The sequence below is a fragment of the Pan troglodytes genome, chromosome 14, assembly GCF_028858775.2.
Source record: "Pan troglodytes isolate AG18354 chromosome 14, NHGRI_mPanTro3-v2.0_pri, whole genome shotgun sequence".
Taxonomy (NCBI): domain Eukaryota; kingdom Metazoa; phylum Chordata; class Mammalia; order Primates; family Hominidae; genus Pan; species Pan troglodytes.
The window spans coordinates 54,183,716-54,196,444 of NC_072412.2; positions in this window are offsets into that span (position 1 = coordinate 54,183,716).

Consider the following 12,729-nt stretch of genomic DNA (forward strand, 5'->3'; position numbering starts at 1 on the left):
TACAATGTCTGGAATCTGTGAATAACATCGGATTCTAAGTTATGAGTTGATTTTTAACTAGTGGGTTTAGGCCAGGCAGGCCTAGGCCTGGTTTCGGGCCTGGCACTGGGCTGCCTGCCTTTGGTTTTACTTCCTTGTTGTTTTTTCTTAAAACAGGTACGAGTATAAAACAATATGAGAGGGTCTCTCTCTTCCCTCAGCTTGGTGTTATACCTTTTAGGGAGACATAAGACATTAATCGATACATGTGTGGTATGCATTGGTTTGGTCTGGAAAGGCAGGACAACTTGGTGGGGAGAGTTTACAGGTCATAGGTGGATTCAAAGATTTTCTGACTGGCAGTTGGTTGAAAGAGTTAAGTTATTATCTAAAGACCTGAAATCAATAGAAAGGAGTGTCTGGGTTAAGATAAGAGGTTGTGGAGACCAAGGTTCTTATTATATAGGTGAAGTCTCATAGTTGAGACTTCTTAGAGACAATAGTTGGCAAATGTTTCTTATTTAGGCCTTTAAAACATGCTAGACTCTTAATCTTTTCAGGATCAGGAGGGCCTGGAAGGGGAAAGACTCTATGTTAACAGAGATTCTTTACAGATGCAAATTTACCCCCATAAAAGATGGCTATGCAGGACCATTTCAAAATATGGCAAAGAAACATATTTTGGAGTAAAATATTTTGATTTCCTTCCTTATCTGTCATGTGATGTTATACTAGAGTCAGGTTGGAATTTGATGTCTTATTGCTACAAGGTAGCAATAAGATCTCTCTTTTAATGTTAACGCGGGTCAACTGTGCCTGAATTCCAGAAGGGAATTCCAGAAAGGAGAGAGTATAAGGAGACACGTCTGACCCCCTGTCTTCCCCTCATAGCCTAAACTAGTTTTTCTGGTTTTCTTTGGGTCCCCCTGAATCCAGGGGGGTCCATTCAGTCTGTTGGGGGGCTTAGAATTTTATTTTTGGTTTACAGGGGCCATAGCATTTAAACTTCATTACTGTGTAAAGTTAAAGGACCAAGTGAAAAATAAGCTGCACTTTTTTCCACCTATTATCTCATTTAATCGTCCTGGGGTGACCACAGTGGGCAAGTATTACAATTTCCTCAAATTTTTGCATAAAGAATCTGGGGCTCAGAAAGCTGAATAAGGAACTTAGGTCCTTTAATTCTAGCTTCTCTGCCCTTATCATTTCCCCCTTGGGGTTTTCCTGTGGCTGTGATTTAATTTCTTTTATGCAGTAGCTGAAAATAATTTATTTTTTATAATGCTTTTTTTTGGTGGTAAAAGCAATCCATGCTCTTTGTTTAACAGAAATAGTACAGTTGACCCTTGAACAACACAGAGGTTGGGGCACTAACCGCCGCACCCCCCACCATGCAGTTGAAAATCCATGTATCGTTTTTGACTCCCCCAAAACTTAACTACTAATAGGCTACTGCTGACCAGAGTCCTTACTAATAACATAAACAGTTGATTAATGCATATATAGGGTGTTATATGCATTATAAACTGTAAGCTAGAGAAGAGAAAATGGTGTTAAGAAAATCATGAGGAAGAGAAAGTATATTTACTCTTCATTAAGTGAAGCTGAATCTTCATCTTTTTCTTCACGTTGAACAGGCTGAGGAAGAGGAGGGGGAGAAGGAGGGATTGGTCTTGCTGTCTCAAGGGTGGCAAAAGTGGAAGAGGTGGAGGAGGTGGAAGGAGAGGCAGGAGAGGCAGCACACTCAGTGTAACTTTTATTGAAAAAACCTGCATAAAAGTGCAATTCAAACCATGTTATTCAAGGGCCAGCCGTATCAAACCTCCAGAAGAATATAAAGTGAAGAATGCCTGCACCTCCTTCTCCATCCTATTCCCTTAAGGTAATCACTTCAGGGACAGTTTGGGGCCCACCCCAATATTCATTGCATATGTTAATGTCCTGGTGAATTCTATCTTTTATCGAATTTCTGCATCAGGTCTGCCTGTTCTTCCCTCGATGGTTTCCTCACAGCCTCCCACAGTGTGTCGTAAGGAACCCAAAGGGTGTGATTGCTAGTGTCATGCTTGCTTGGTGTGTGTCCACTGCCTGGGGCCTGGCAGTCTGCCTCAACCCACCTGAGGGCAGGCGTGCAACCCAGCCCTTCATGGATTGTTTTACTTTTCTTATTTACTTCAGGAAACAACTCTGTTCCTCTTGAGCATATTTTCTCTCTTTAATTATGGAGTGTTTTTGCCTGGGGAGTGGGTACAGAGGTGAGATAGGAAAAATGGAAAGGAAGATCATCTTGTTGGGATAAGTGAATGAAGTCCTTCTGCAGAAAGATTTTCCGCAGGTGGTAGGTCGCGAGCTTCAGGGGGCCTGTTGTGAGATTTTGCTGCAGCCTGAATCATTATTTCAAACAAGGTGCAGCAGGGTTTAGCTTTCTGCTTTCCCTGAAGGATTTGTCAGGGTAGCTTAGTGTTTTGATTAATTAACTTAAAGCTGGGATTCTATATAAATGCAAATTGTCACCTTCCCCCACCCATTCAGTCCCTTTCAGGCACAGAAATGAGTAAGAGCTGGGGAAAATGAGGTGGAGTTGAAATTGCCAGCTGTCTGTGGCCTCATTTGAATTTTCAGGGGAAAGGGGATCCTGACTGTGCAAATGCAATACTCACAGTACAGCATTTGCAAAATGGACCAGCTGGAGCAGAGGCTTAGCCTTTGCCACCCAGGTCAGCAGCACAACACTAATAGGACAGGAACACAGGGATGCCACTAAGGAATATTTCAGATTTGAACATGCAATGGACTAAATGTGTCCCCCCAAAATTCATATGTTTAAATCCTAACCCCCAAGGTGATGGTATTTGGAGGTAGGGCCTTTGGGAGGTGATTAGGTGATGAGGGCGGAGTCCTCACAGATGGGAGTAGCACCCTTATAAAAGAGACTCCAGAGAGCTCCCTCCCCACTTCCTCCATGTGAGGACACAGTGAGAAAACGGTCATCTACGAACCAGGAAACGGTCTCTCAGCAGACACTGAATCAGCTGGCACCCTGATCTTAGACTTCCCAGCTCCAGAACCGTGGGAAATAAACTTCTGTTGTTTATAAACAAGCCAGTTTATGATATTTTTGTAATGAACTAAACAGAATGCACAGCCTGAAAGAACTAAAACAGAAGGGGGAAAATGTCACAAAAACTCTGATCTTTGTAGAGGCAAAGGAAAGCACATTTATGGAATTGTAAAAGTGTCAGGCCTCTGAGCCCAAGCTAAGCCATCACATCCCCTGTGACCTGCACGTATATGCCCAGATGGCCTGAAGTAACTGAAGAATCACAAAAGAAGTGAAAATGGCCTGTTCCTGACTTAACTGATGACATTCCACCACAAAAGAAATGAAAATGGCCGGTCCTTGCCTTAACCGATGACATTACCTTGTGAAATTCCTTCTCCTGGCTCATCCTGGCTCAAAAAGCTCCCTCACTGAGCACCTTGTGACCCCCACTCCTGTCCGCCAGAGAACAACCCTTCTTTGACTGTAATTTTCCTTTACCTACCCAAATCTTATAAAACGGCCCCACCCTTATCTCCCCTTCGCTGACTCTCTTTTCAGACTCAGACCGCCTGCACCCAGGTGAAATAAACAGCCTTGTTTCTCACACAAAGCCTGTTTGGTGGTCTCTTCACACGGACGTGAGTGAAAAAAAGTACATTAGATTTTGACTTCAAATTTATTAGTCACTGATGTTTAATTTCCGTGCAAGGCAGAGTGTGGGTGTGGAAGGGAGGACTCGGAGGGTGACAGGGAGCAGATGTACCACCTACCCCACACCCTACGGCCTCACCTCCTTGACAGGCAGGGAAGAGCCAGACTGAGTGGTTACACATTCCTGGGCTGCCATGAATGGTGTGGGTGAACTGAGACATGAAACCTAACCTCTGGGGCCACTGGATATCTGTGGACGTGAGAGTCACCTCACAGGAAAGCTGTGGACATTTGACAAGATGTTTTTGCAAGTTGCACCTGACAACTCCCTAACAAATACCAGCTGATGTAAGGATGACTTTGCCCCAGTAGGGTTTTATTATTTCTTTGCTTTTGATACTTTTCTACCAGGACCTGCAGAGGGTGGCAGAGTGCTTTGCTGATCTGTCCCTTCTTCCTGCCTCAGGTTCTCAGTGCCGATTTCCCCATTAGGTGGAGCAGGCACTGTGCCTAGAGCCCATGAGACTTTTAGGGACCCATGAAAGTGTTTTCATTACTTTCAAAATCAGAAGAAAAAATAGAATATTAATGAATACCTAATAATGAATCTAGACTATGTCAATTTTTAAACCAATACAGTTGTTTCAAATACAATTTTTAATTTTTTTTTGTTTTAAATGAAGAGGGAGCCACGGAGGCAAAAGTGCTGTCAGCCCAAGAATGTGATAATGCCACCCTGTAGGTTCTGGAACTCACCTCAGAGAGTGAGTTGGCAGCCTGGGTTGCTGCTTGCTCTTGTTTGCTCAGGTAATGGAACAGGTGGAGCCTGAAAGGAGATTTGTGTAGTGAGTATGGTAAGCCATGCTGACTTCAGTGTGGGAGTGAAGAGGACCACGTCAGAGCATTTTTCAGAGAGCTGAAGGTTCCATCTTAAATCTAAAGTGGTTGCTTGTCGACACTAGCTATTTTTGATGAAAATTTCCTTATCATGCATTGCATACCCTAGCCTTCTTTGCTCATTTTTAACTTTTATCAAGAAAAGGTATGGATATATGTATATACAAACATATACACATATATGTAAGCACAAATACACACGTATGTGTGTGTATACACTTGTGTGTGTGTTAGAAGCATTCGAACCAGAGTAACTCCATCTTGAATAGGAGTGGGTAAAATAAGGCTGAGATCTACTGGGCTGAATTCCCAGGAGGTTAGGCATTCTAAGTCACAGGATGAGGTAGGAGGTCGGCACAAGATACAGGTCATAAAGACCTAGCTGATAAAACAGGTTGCAGTAAAGAAGCCGGCCAAAACCCACCAAAACCAAGATGGTGATGAGAGTGACCCCTGGTCGTCCTCACTGCTACCCTCCCACCAGTGCCATGACAGTTACTAATGCCATGGCAACATCAGGCAGTTACCCTATATAGTCTAAAAAGAGGAGGCATGAATAATCCACCCCTTGTTTAACATGTCATCGGGAAATAACCATAAAAATGAGCAACCAGTAGCTGTCAGGGCTGCTCTGCCTACGGAGTAGCCTTTCCTTATTTCTTTATTTTCTTAATACACTTGCTTTCACTTTACTCTGTGGACTTGCCCCAAATTCTTTCTTGCTCAGGATCCAAGAACCCTCTATTGGGGTCTGGATCTGGATGCCTTTCCGGTAACATGTATATATATATTTGCCATATATATGTCAAATAGTAGTAAAAGACTTAAGACAAATGATGGGATTCAGGACATGTCCTGAATTCTCCTATGACTTTAGGAGACCAGAAACATGCCACCCCCAAATATGCCTCTTTAGCATGAGGATTATTTTGAGCTGGTTATTTTGAGAAACTGCAGCAGAGGAGAATCTCTGAAAACAACAGTAGAAGTTACCCTTTTGTAAGGAAAGTTTATATCTATAAAGGAGATCTCCATACATAAGGGTGTCTTCCTGTCTGCAACAGGAAGAGAAGAATGACTCTAAATCACTAGAAACTCTTATCAATGAAAAAGGCATGGATTTAAATCTGCATCGCAAACCTCACCCTGGTTTCAGGTGCTTTCCTGGCTGTCTCCTCGTAACTGGCCTTCTCCACACCCTTCCCTTTCTGTTTTAGCAAAGGATGGTTTTTAAGCTTGAAGTCAAAGCTACCTATTTGAGATCTGCTCTCAAGAATTATTCATTCCCTGGCTATCTCCCTTGTATACATGAGATATACATATTAATAAACTTGTTTTTTTTTTCTCTTATTAATTTCGGTACAGGGGTCTGTCCTAACAAAAAACTCAGAAAAGGTAGAGAAAAAATTATTTTCTCCTCCCCTACATAAATAATGGTGGTTTCTTGCTTCACATTTCTGTCTTTCTGTCTCCTTATTCCTGTTCCTTGAAGGCAACCACTTTTAACCTTCTAAACCCTTTCTATTTTTTTCTGGTATTTAACTCCATATTTCTAAGGAATATACACATATTGCTATTTCCCAACTTGTCAGTTCCAGACAGTAGCTATTGTTGTTCTATTATGGCAGATGAAGATTTAGCTGTCTTAACATTCTCCACCTTATTTCTCCTCCCTCCCCCAGCTACTAATATAGTTATATCACAATTTTTAAATTAAATTTGTATTTGTAACCACCCCATGAGTTCTTGCCCACTACCCAGTTAGAGCCAATTTATTATGACAGGGGAATTGCAATAGGGAAAGTGTGTAGAGTGTTAATAAACTCTAAGGCATTATGCACATGTTAATTGGAATTTGCAGTGAATGGGCAGACCTGAGAGCTAGTGGCTCAGGAGGGCCCCACATTTTGGAGATGGAGTGCGAGGATAAATGATACAGACAGCAAACAGGGAAATACTAGGTAGAAGAGGGTGGTTCCCTGGCAAAAGCCCCACCCTCAATCATGGAAACCTTCAGTCCTACGTGGGAACAGGTATTCCTGTTTTCACACCCAAAAGTTGCCTTTTGGCCCACCACACCCACCTATCCTGTACCCTTATAAACCCTAACCCCAGGCTCCACAAGCAGACAAACAGAAGAGCAGAGAAGGAGAGAAGAGAAGGAGCTTCTTAATGTCAAGAGGAGCTAGGCTGGGGACAGTAGGAGAGGAGATTGGCCACTGCATGGCCAAACTCCAGGTGACGATCATCTTCCCATTCCATCCCCCTTCCAGCTCCCCATCCATCCCACTGAGAGCCACCTCCACCACTCAATAAAACTCCCACGTTTGCCATCCTTTAAGTCCAGGCGTGACCTGATTTTTCCTGGACACTGGACAAGAGCTCGGAATACAGAAAACTGTCACACTGGCCCTCTGCCCTTGCGAAAAGGCAGAGGGTCCACTGAGCTGTTTAACACTTAAGCCATCCATGGACAGCAAGGGTGAAAGAGTGCACTGTAACACATGCCCACTTGGGCTTCGGGAGTCACAGGCACCCACCCCTAGATGCAACCATGGGGCCGGAGCCCAAAAGTGCTTGCCCCAGCTCCTACACCTGCCTGTCTGCATGTTCCTGCTCCCATAAGGGGTTTGAGAGCAAGGTGGCCAAATGGATGAGCCACACCCATCACACGTCCTGCAAGGGGGGTCAGGGAACTCCCCCGTTTCATTTGTACTTCCAATTGCCTGCTCTTTCCACAACTCCCTCTGAATGTTTGTGTTGGGAATCAGAACATGAGAACCTCAAGTATAGCACTTTGGTATGCTGAATACTTTGCACTGAGGGAGATTGGAAGGGCCTCAGAAGCAAGATGTTCTTTCTGAGCTTCTCCCACTCTCCTTTCTCTTTCTTTCATTTCTTTCCCACAGCAGGTCATAGAAACTAGAACCCCTCTTTCCCAAAGCAAACCATAAACCTAAAAATGTCAGTCTCTGACCTTTCTTCTCCCCTTAAAACTCTCATTTGACAGGTGATCCTGCCTTATCCTGGAGAAAGAAATGTTACGCAAGAGGCCAAGAAGAAGCTAAACAAACAAGCCATGATGGATTCCCATCTCAGCTTATTACCATTGGGACATGTCCTTTTTGTCCAATCACATTTCTACATGGCAGTACAGTCTTCATCAAACCTAAGCATTAAAAAAAAAGTTTTCTCTGGGTCTTTGGGTCTTTTGTTTCGGAAGGCTCCTGTATTACATAAAACTTTGTTAAATAAATTTGTTATACTTTTTTCTTGTGAATCTGTCTTTCATCATAGGGGTGTTAGCTGGGGACCTTGCAATGAGTGAGGACAGGCATTACCGTTTCACCCCTACACTTGCTACAGACTATGGTTAGGCTACCAGGACACTCAGTTGCCCTTTGTGGAGGAAGCAAGGATGAATCAACATGTGTAGAATAGGACTCCCTCCAAGAAGTACAGATGTGCAGCTGGCAAGTCTTCAGCTCACCCCTTTCAAGCAGGGTGACCAGGATGCCAAGGTGTAGTCATGGGGAGGAGTGATCAGAAGGTAAGTACAACTGAGAAAATTACAACTGGCTAGCACTTTGTCTCAAGAAAGAATATGCCAACCAGCAGATCTCCAGAGTGAAAGGGAGGTCAAAGAGCAAAATTTCAGTGTTTTCAATACCACCCAATGAAGAAGATGCCAGTCAGGAGTGGGGGGCATGGCCTTAACATCTGCTTGGCAGCTGCATTCTCTTAACAGAGTTGGTTGTATCACTTCATATAAGCTTTTCAATAGCAACAGGGCAATAAAACAAAATTTATTTGTCCTAACTTTGTGCTGATTAAAGAACTCTTCAAGAATTCATTCTTTCAACAAACACCCATTGAGAACCTAGTATGTGGCAGGCACTCTTTTAGGAGCCTGGGATATAGCAGTGAACAAGACAGGCAACGCCTGCCCTCATGGAGCCTATCTTCTACGAAAAAATAACTTTCTGTGTGATTATTCACTGTGCTAGGGGTTGGAGTGACATAATAAGGGCCCTCTATGGACTCACAGTTAAAGGAGGTGGCTTCCCAAATTATATTATTTTTCCTTAGGGAGAGAATGGTTGAATTAGCCAGTTCAAATACTCAGTCCCTTTGGCATATTGTGAATTAATTAATAGCATTCTGGTATTTTGTGAATTTAGTTAGCTTGAGGCAGTTTCCAACACTCAACTATGAATGCACTGTAAAGATTGGGTTTCTAGACCCAAACAACTAGACTAGACCCTGGAAAGTGCTGACATCATGAAATTAATTTTCCTGAGACACACTACACCTGCATATCCTTCTAGAACTTCTCTATTGCATCTTTCTCTCTTTCTAACCTCAACAGAGATGTTATCAACAATCATACTACCTCTTGCAAAGTATTTGTGGGAATAGACAAGAGTGAGCCATTCACAAACTCATTCCTGAACTATTTCTTGAGACCTATTAAGGTGCCAGACACCATGTTCATCAGAATGCAGCAGCTGTCTCCCCACAGGAGCTCATAGTCTTCAGATGGGGGGTGGGGGTGGTAGAAAGCTCTGTTGTGGGATGGAGTTGAATTTCAGTCCTGGATGTGCTACTTAATGACATCATCTGTAATCAAGAAACGAGCCTAGCTGAACTCTTGGCTTCCTGGTTTAATATTTCTGTGTCAGGAAGGTATGTGGTGGGCCTCTTGGAAGAGTGACAAAGAGGGAAAACAATACATAGTTTAGCAGAGAAGGGGAGAGGAGGAAGGATGATGTGTGGTTTTGCTTTTTCTGTATTTTTCCACCAGCAGAAACCTTAATATTTTCCAGCAGCACAGGTGAGTCACTGTGCAGGGAATTCGCCACAGAGCACTGCCCCCTTTGCCAGCAACACTGAGCTCACGGAATGGCAGATAAACCTAGATAAGCTGAGCCAGTCTTTCAAGCCCAGGCAGCACTTCTCCAAGGAGCATCATGAGCTCAGCTGGAGGTCCCTGGGTAGAAATAACCTGGAATTTGTATGAGTGCTGAGCTCTGTGGGGCCTTTCTGCCCCTTTCTTCAGGCTTTTTTTTTTTTTTTCTGAGACAGGGGGTTGCTCTGCCACCTAGGCTGGAGTGCAGTGGTACAATCATAGCTCACTGTAACCTTGAACTCCTGGGCTCAAGCAATCCTCCCACCTCAGCCTTCAGAGTATCTGCATATGTTGCCATGGCTGGTCTCAAACTCCTGTCCTCAAGTGATTCTCCCACCTCCGCCTCCTAAAGTGTTGGCATTAGAGGCATGAACCACTTTGTCTGGCCTGAAATTGCATTCTTAGCATCTAGACGGAGATGGAGAACAGCCTCTTCAAAAACAGCATTTTCTTTTCTCTCATTTACTGCTCCCCTTAAATTCCATTTTCTCAAAGGACATGTAGAGTGGGAAGGGTCCTTTTGCTTGAAGAGTAACCTCCCAGCAATCAGCCCCCTTCCTGTACTCTGGCCTCCTCCAAGCATTATAGCAAAATAAATGTTTTATTTGGTTTATTCATTTATTCATTCAATAATTATTTATTAAGACCATACTAAGGGCCAGGTTCCAGATTTTGGGATTCTGTGGTGAACAAAAGATAACAAGCCCTGTCATCACGGAGCTTATTTTTTTGTGGGAGAAAGATCATAAACAAAAAAACATATAATATCTGGTTGCAGTATGTGCTATGAAATGATATAAAGTGGGCAGGAGATTGAGGGAGTGATATTGTAGGAGGCCATCTGATTAGGTAATCAGGGAAGGCCCTAGGCCTCCTCTGGTGATGTGGGGGCTGGGTCTTTATGAATAAATTTTTCCAGTTTTCAAACCTTAACTCTTTAAATGCCAAAAAGTTTATTCTTACTTATTTTGACCCAAATTACTTTAAATTCGTTGTACATAGGAATCCAGAATAATCTAATCTTGTTTTAAAGATTCAGGATCATTATTGGGAACACCAATATATGCCAGGGGTTCTCAAAGTGTGGACTCTGGACCAGCAGCATCAGCAACCCCTCAACCTGGAGACTTGTTAGAAACACAGATTCTCAGAAATGTAAGTGCAGACTTCACCCCGGACCTGCTGCATCTGAAACCCTGGGGGTGGAGCCCAGCAATCTGTGATTTAACAAGCCCTCCAGGTGCTTCTCATGCATGCTCAAGTTTGAGAAGGGCCACTCTGCTCTGAGGTGTGCCCTTGAGGGCGGTGGAGGCAGGTAGCATCTCTGCCCATCCTCGGCAGACTGCTTTGCTCCCTGAGTTTCTGCCTACTTCCTGTGGGTTCTGCCTCACTGTGGGTTGTCAATGTTTATCCCTCACTGCTGACATTAGTATGTCTCTGTCTAATTTGTGTCTCCTTCTAATTTGCTGCTTCTAATCACCTCTGAGAAACCAGATCCCCAGCCATAAATTCATTATGTAGAAAGTAGGAATAAATTCCAGTGCTGCTGGCACCCATGTTAATACTTTGGTCTTTCGCCCTCAAGACATTCAGCATAGTGGAAAGAACAGACTTGAATTTCAGTCTAGAATTCCACCAATGTGGGGATTCTGCAGGCTGCTGAGTAAGTCTATTCCAATTATGCATTCTAGAAATGGGGAAATAACCACAGGATGGGTTCAGGGACCCGCTGGGTCTACTATGAGGTGGACGTAGTTAAACTCCATTGATCACTCAATGGGATTTGCAGAGAAAAAGACTCAGAGAGAGAGAGACAGAGTGAGAGAGAGACAGAGAGAGAGACAGACAGAGAGAGAGAGGAATGAGGAATTTATTATTAGGAATTGGCTCACACAATAATGGAGGCTGAGAAGTCCCACAGTCTGTCATCTATAAGCTGGAGACCCAGGAAAGCTGGTATTGTAATTCAGTCTACATTTGAAGGCATGAGAATCAGAGGTACCGATGCTGTAAATCCCAGTTCAAGAGCAGAAGATGAGATGAGATGTCCCAGTGAGGCAGAAAAAAAGGGGCAAATTCCTCCTTGCTCCACATTTTGCTTTATTCAGGCCCTCATTACATTGGAGAATGCCCACCTGCATTGGAGAGGGCCATCTATATTGAGTTCACCGATTCAAATGCTAATCTCATCCAGGAACAATCTCATAGACACACGCAGAAATAATGTTTATCTGGGCACCCTGCAGCCCAGTGGTTAGCATGTAAAATTAACCATCCCCTCACCTAACAGCCATAATCCCCTACTGTGACTGGCAGACCACAGTAATATTTTGGGTCTCCTGAAATTAGTATCAGTTCAAAGCCAGTGTCCAGTCATCCTTGAAACAATCTGATTATTTCTTTTTCCCAGTGCACAGTTCCTCTGATAAAAGGCTGCAGGTCCCTTTGGGGATGACTGGGAGCAAGATAAACGGTATACATTTTTGGCAATGTAGCAGAGTCCTTCCTCAAGGGGACCTGGTGTCCCCTTTTATTGCTTGTATGACCTTGGCAGAGTTGGAACCAGAATTGCCTGGCACCAACGAAGTGCTCAACAAGTGCTAGTTCTTTTCTTCTGGGGTGGGAGAATGATGGGGGAAGGAGATAATTAACCTATATGATTTTTTGCATGAATAATTGCTTTTTAGAAAAATCTCTAAATATTTACCTTTATTTATTAAAAAACAGTTTTAGATATATTTGAGATATAATCACATATCATACAATTCATTCATTTAAAGACTACAATTTAATGACCATCACCACAATCAATTTTAGAACATTTTTATTATCCTAAAAAGTAACTTCACATCCCTTAGGCATCATCCCCCCTCCATAATCCTCCTACTCCCCCCTTGTCCTAGGCAACCATTAATCTATGTTTTTACTCTACAGATTTGACTATTCTGGACATTTCATATAAATGGAATTATCCAATATGTGATCCTTTGTGATAGACTTTTTCCACTTAGCATAATGTCTTCAAGGTTCATTCATGTTATACAGCATCAGTATTTCATTTCTTTTCAAAAATTTTTAATTTTTAATTTTTGTGGGTATATAATAGGTATATATATTTATGGGTCACATATGATATTATGATACAAGCATGCAATGCATAATAATCACATCAGGGTAAATAGGTATCCATTACCTCAAGCATTTATCCTTTGTGTTACAAACAAAGCCAATTATACTCTTAGTTATTTTA